The sequence below is a fragment of the Pan paniscus genome, chromosome 11, assembly GCF_029289425.2.
Source record: "Pan paniscus chromosome 11, NHGRI_mPanPan1-v2.0_pri, whole genome shotgun sequence".
Taxonomy (NCBI): Eukaryota; Metazoa; Chordata; class Mammalia; order Primates; family Hominidae; genus Pan; species Pan paniscus.
The window spans coordinates 94,858,122-94,865,225 of record NC_073260.2 but is presented as its reverse complement, the minus strand read 5'-3'; positions in this window follow the sequence as shown (position 1 = coordinate 94,865,225).

The window sequence follows — 7,104 nt, the reverse complement described above, 5'->3', positions numbered from 1 at the left end:
AGAGTTTGGTTTTCTAGTTTTATGGGCTCTTTTAATTAGGAGGTAGAATAATCATGAGGTTTTCTAGGATAAAAGGTAGAGATTTCTTAAAATTGAGGTGCCACCCATTTTTATATTAAATATGGACATGCTCAGATCTGTCATGGCACTGGTTGGTGTGTGATTTAGTATGAAAATGAGCATATAATTAGGTCTGGGGCAGGGAATGAGTCCCATCCAACGCTATGTTGGACCTAGATGGTTTTAAACCAGCTTAGCCCAGATCCTGTTGGTTAGGGTCTTATCAGCCCAGGCTTATCCTTGTTTTTATAGCTAATTTTAACAGCTCCTTTCTTGCTATGTGAAATGGCTGTTTGATATTTTCCCACTTCTCCTGTGACCATTCAGTATTCCTATTTTTTGGATATTTCTTTAATTATGGAGTGGAATAATCACTAGGTATTCCAGAAAAGGAGGAGATTTTAGAGACCCCAAGTTACTGATCCCTTTCTCTGTTACTTGAGTTTGCCTGGAAGAGACAGAGACATGTCACTGTGACCAGGGGTTGGGCCATCTTATCTGTCTTATTTTGGATTTTCTCATCTTGTAGTTTCTTTGCTTAGTTTTTGTTTTAGCTGTTTAGGTTTTTCTACCTGCCTGCAACCAACCACCCAGTACTACTCTTGTCTCAATGTGACTGGCCATATAAAAAGAGGACATTTGAACCCATAGAGCCTCCAGTATACATACTAATAGAAAAAAAAACAAGAGAAGACACAGCAAACAGGCAGCTATCAGCAAGCCAAGGAGTGAGGCTTCAGAAGAAACCAAACTTTCTGATACTTTGATTTTGAACTTCTCACCTCTCTAAGTGTGAGAAAATAAATTTCTCTTATTTAAGTCACACATTCTCTAGTATTTGGTTATGGCTGTTCAAGTGAGCTAAAGCACTTGGTAAATGAAGCTGATAGTATCTGTGTTTTGTCCATGGTCAACCAACTCAGGGAGAAGTGGGGAACATGACTCAAACATAGATCTGTTTAATCTACGTAAATGCTCTTTCCTGTTTCACCATGTTGGCTCACAAAAACAGCAGCAGTAATATCTTTAGGGTATTATGAGGAACATTTTGTTGATGATGGAAGTTTTTATATATTCTCAAAGGAGAGCATAACATTTTCTCTATAGAATTTTGTAAGTCAAGGTTGAGTAAGGGTGGAGGAATTGACAAAATGGCCCACGTTTCAGCGCTCATTCATCTATGGTTCAATGTTTTCTTCCAATATCTACTGGACACATAGACTTTTTTCTTTCTTTAATTTTCCAACCGAGGGGATTATTTGTCAGTGAAGTAAGGCAGGAACTGATTTTTAAATATTAGTTTTTCTCTTTATTTCATTAGAAGGCAGAGAGCAGAACCAATATCATTTCTGTGATCTGTGCCACGTGTTTCACCTCCAAGTTTTCAGACACTATAAGCAGATAGTCAATCCACAATGTAAAGCTGGAAACTGATTACCAATAAGCAATTTTTTATTGTCACTCATCTAACCTTTACTATGTAAGAAAAACTCAACTCTGATTTCACTTATTTTTAATGTTTCTTGGGATTGTAGAAAAGTCCTTGAGCCTTGTCTATTTATGTGGGAGTCAGCATTTTCAGAAACATGATTCACATAGGGTAGAATCACTTTCAAGGAGTGTGACATTCTGAGTCCACAGTCTCATAATGCTAAGGTGAAGAAAAAGAGGAAAAAAAGATGTCATATCTATAATGAATTTCAGAAGGCAAATTATAAATAACTCAGAACTTTTACCAAGTTATTACATAAGCTTACATTTGCAGTTTGAATTCATAATCAAAATAATGAAGGTGAAACCTTCTATTAGAAAATGATACATTCTTTAGATTGAGACACTGAACTGTAACCAACTACGAAAACAGAATGTCCTAATGAAGCTGAAGTTGTAAGATTAATTGCTCCCTTATATTCACTGTTAATGAAGAATAACAATTGACTTGACAAGCTAATTATTATAATATTCTAGGTCCACAGTATGTAATAAGAGTTATAATGTACCAGTCAATCAAAATCATTCACTTCCGTTATTGGGCTTGAAATCCTCAACTTTGTTTGTCTTGTTAACTAAATGACATATGAAAGTTACTAAAGGTGTTATTCTTAAGAAAATAGAAGCATGAAATATTCTGCACATGGTTCTATTGCAATTGATGTTGTAAAATGGTTTTGGGTACATTGAACATGCATTATTTCCAACTTTATATTAGCATGAGGCATATTGAAATGGAAATTTTGATAAGATACAATAAATCTTAGTGCATTCTTAATGTTAGATGGTATGGGCTTTTATAGACTCAAGGGAGATTAGATAAAATTTGAAATATAAACCTGTAATAAAATGTATGTTGGAGGGTATTATGATATATAGAAATCATTGCCGATGTTGCTGCATGCTTTTCATATAAATTTTTAGCAGCTCTCTGCTTTCACTTTAAAAAGTAGACAAGGTATATTTTCTAAGGAATTTATTTTTTTAAGAGCTTATATTTATAATTTATAAACTAAATGTGTACAAGTCTTCTTTCCATTGCAATTCCACTTTTCTGATGTATTTGCCCAGTCATGTTTCTACAACACCTTCGCATTTATTTTTCAAAGCTCCTGCCATAAAAACACAGAGAGGAAACTACAATAGAAAGAAGGAATATGAAGGAGTCAGTCCAGGAGTCCAGCATCTAAGAAGATGGAAATGTAAAAGCTTGTTTAGTAATACAATGTGAATAAGAATTCAAGAAAGATTTTCTAGATGTCAACAAGGTATTACTGAATAGAAAAGTGCTGATGTATTCCCAAGAGATATCTTCACATCATATCTGATGGGAAGAAGTAGAAATTTTGTATAGCTTCTCAATTAAAATACTATCAATTTTAAGTTACCACTACCAATTTTACTAACTCAGCACTTTCTAATCAATTGAAAATGTTACTTTATTATTATTAAAAAAGCCTTTTATTTTTGCATCTTTCTTTTATTTTCAAGGTTTATTTTAGATACCAGGGTATACGTGCATGCAGGTTAGTTACAAAGGTAATATTGTGTGATGCTAAGTTTTGGAGTATAATTAAACCTGTCACCCAGGGAGTAAGCACCATAACTAATAGGTAGTTTTTCAATGTGTGGCCCCCCTTCTCCTGTCCCTGTCCAGTGTCTACCGCTCCCAACTTTATATCCACGAGCATTCAATGTTTAGCTCCTACTTTTTTTTTGAGACAGGGTCTTGCTCTATTGCCCATGCTGGAGTACAGTGATGCAATCGTAGCTCACTGCAGCCTTGACTTCCCAGGCTGAAGCGATCCTCCCACCTCAGCCTCCTGAGTAGCTGGGACTACAGGCAGGTGCCACCACGCCTTGCTAATTTTTTATATATATTTTTAGAGACAGGGTTTCACCATGTTGCCCAGGCTGGTCTTGAACTCCTGAGCTCAAGAGATCCACCTACTTAGGCTTCCCAAAGTGCTAGGATTACAGGTGTGAGCCACCATGCTCAGCCTAGCTCCCACTAAGTACTTACACGCAAAATTTGGTTTTCTGTTTGTGCTTTAGTTTGATTAGGATAATGGTTTCCAGCTGCATCCATGTTGCTGCAAAGGACATGATTTTGTTCTTTGTCATGGCTGCATAGTATTCTGCAGTGTATACATATCACATTTTCTTTATCCAATCCACCACTGATGGGCAAACTGGGTTGATTCCCTGTCTTTGCTATTGTGAATAGTGCTGTAATGAACATATGGGTGCATGTTTCTTCTGGTAGAACAATTTTTCTTTAGTTATATACCCAGTAATGTGATTGCTGGATTAAATGCTAGTTCAAATCTTACTTCTTCGAGAAATCTCCAAACTACTCTCCACAGTGGCTGAGCTAATTTATATTCCCACCAACAGTCTATAAGTGTTTCCTTTTTTCCACATCCCCAGCAACACGTTATTCTTTGACTTTTTTTAAAAAGTCATTCTGACTGTTGAGAGATGATATCTCATTGAGTTGCATTTCTCTCATAATTAGTGGTCTTGAGCATTTTTTATATATATTTGTTGGCTGCTTGTATGTTTTTCTTTGAGAAGTGTCTGTTTTTGTACATATTTTGGCAAATATATTTGTTGTATACCACTCTTGAACATATAAAAAGGAAATGTAAGAAAAATTAAGTAGTCAAATGATTCCTAAACTTTCTTCCTAATTCAAGTTTTCTGAAACATAGTTTGACTTGAAGTAAGAAATTTCTATAATTGCTGCACATTATTGTTCTCTAGGACATAAAGATAGTTGGTAATGCAGCATTCTTAAAACAATGCTTACTATTGTGTTTGTGTTTACATTGCTGGCATTTTTTTTTTTTTTTTGGTATATTGGTGCTGTTTCTTTCTTCTCACTAAGAGATGTCAACAGAAGGTAATCAGACAACAAACAAAGCTCCTATAGGTTTCTGAATTGTATGTGTGGGCGTGTGTGCGTGTGTTTGACTGAAATATGGAAGAGTTCTATTTTTCTGCTCAGATAACCAGGAACAATAACCAAGTTTGTGCACATGCAAGGAATAAGTACATCATGTCCATGACCAGACCAAGAGTAACTATAACATGTAATCACATAGTAAGATGTAGGCCAATTTTAGATATATTAAAATAAGAAAAGCAATGTCATTTAAACTTGAAAAAATATAAATTCCACCAGGCTTATTCCATATGAGTTTAATACTTCTAAAAACATATCCTTATTCTATAAACAACTAAATAATATAATTATTTAATTTTACTTACTACTGAAATTTCTGCTCAAAATAAGAGATGAGAAAAGATGGGCTCTTTCCTTGAGTACCACATAAAACGTCATTTCCTACAACTTGTGGAGTTGCAGTCATTCTTCTATATACAAAGGAAATGATTACTCTTTTTCAAAATAGGGCTCTTTTAATTGGATCTCAAAATTTAATATAGTATCTGAAATTGATCCAATCATATTGTTTATACATGTATATTTATTAAATAAAGCAATCTTAAAATATGAACAAGGGTAATGCATTAGTTTGATTCTGATCGTGTTCCACTAACTTCGTCTCACTAAGCTGCTGTTAAATGTACACTAGCTATGAATAAATAAGAAAACATCCCAGGCCAAATCTTGGATATTATTCTTTTCAACTTTTCTCCATTTTTGGCTTTTTGGTATACCTTAAAGGGAGCAACAATCATTTTGCAATACAAATCTTATTCCAAAGTCTTTGCTCCACTAAACAAAGATAATTGCTTTGGTCCTGCTCTTGATTCAGATGTTTTTGCTGATCTCAAGACTACATTAAGTCTATTTTCCATGTGCTCTCTTATGATGCTTCATCCTTTACCCATCCATGGGCTATATTTTTTTGTACGTAGCTGGTTACTCTATATTTTCTCTACCGAGTTAGTCAACTGTGTCCCTTCCACTCAGTGCCTCTCTCTCTCTCTAGAAGTGTGTGTGTACTGCTCTACTAATTTTTCCTGATTGTTTTTTACCCAACCTTTGCTCATACATGAATAGATCATTAATCAACAAACCTATACTTAATAACATTACTAATAACATAGCAGAGAGTAGGAGGAAAACTTTCAATTATGCTTTTGTATTTTTATTTACTTGCTTTTATATTTTATTTTTCAATCCGTATGTCTTTAAAGGAATCATTTAAAACCATTATTCTGGCCAGGAATGGTGGCGCACACCTATAACCCCAGCACTTTGGGGGGCAGAGGAAGGTGTATCACCTGAGGTCAGGAGTTTGAGACCAGCCTGACTAACATGATGAAACCCCATCTCTACTAAATACAAACAATTAGCCAGGGGTTGTGGCGGGTGCCTGTAATCTCAGCTACTTAAGTGGCTGAGGCAGGAGAATCACTTTAACCCAGGAGGCAGAGGTTGCAGTGAGCCAAGATCGAGCCATTGCACTCCAGCCTGGGCAACAAGAGTGAAACTTCGTCTCAGAAAAAAAAAAAAAAAAAGAAAAGAAAAGTAAAAGAAAGCCATTATTTGGAGGGTAAATGTAGTTAAAACTAGATAAGATAGTCTAGAAATCCCTTTAAGATTTATAAGTTGTGATATCCCAATAACACTAAAAAACTTATTAGTGAGTATGAGCCTCTGAAACTCTTGAGTTGTAGATCTTTCTTCTTTAATCAGAATTCCTCTCATCAGTGACATATTTGACACAGGATCATCTGACATAATAACTATGGGGGCTTTCAGTGTGAAGTCTTCTATTAATTATACATGAACTCTAACTTTTAAAAATACATATATAGACAGAGATATTGATATTGTATATTCTGTCCTCATTTCAGTGGACATTCTCATAGTCTCTAGAATGCACTGACTCCACGTGGAGAGCACTGCTCTAATGTAAGCTTCTTGGCCTTGTCACAAGGTCAGTGATGTGAATGTTTATATCTTTCTTCAATTCTTCTGGGTTGATTGACCTCTGCATACGTAGACTTTACTAGTTGAAAAATTTTGGTATTTTGCAAAAAGCAAACCGAAGAGCAACAGAGAAAATTTTGTTTCTATGTTGCTTTCTTGTCCCTGGATAAATGTTACCCCTCGGGTAGTAAACAAGAAAAAATGATTAAAATATGCCAACTTGCTTTGAAATATTGCAATTGCTGATAGAATGTAATATCTTTGGCTTTTTTTCTTATCTGCTATGAATAAATTACATAAGCAAATTTCTCTTCCTGCATTTTTCTTTCTTTCTATGGGATGGATAACATCAGTAAAGAGGTTAAATCAGCCTGTTTCTTCTGGGTATTCTTTTCTTCTTTGCAATTTGTATGAACCTTTTTACAATTACGTATTTTTGAAATAATTCTGGCTTTCCTATTTTGATAAGAAATTAGCCAACTCTCAATATTCAGTTACATAACCATTTATTGACTATTAACTCTGTGTGAAGCATATGTTAGAAATTAGAGATGAAAATGTGGTTGTAAAGGCCTTATAGAACTGAGTCTGGTGAGAAAGACAAGTGCACGAACATGTAATACTAATAAAATCTGCTATACGTATTC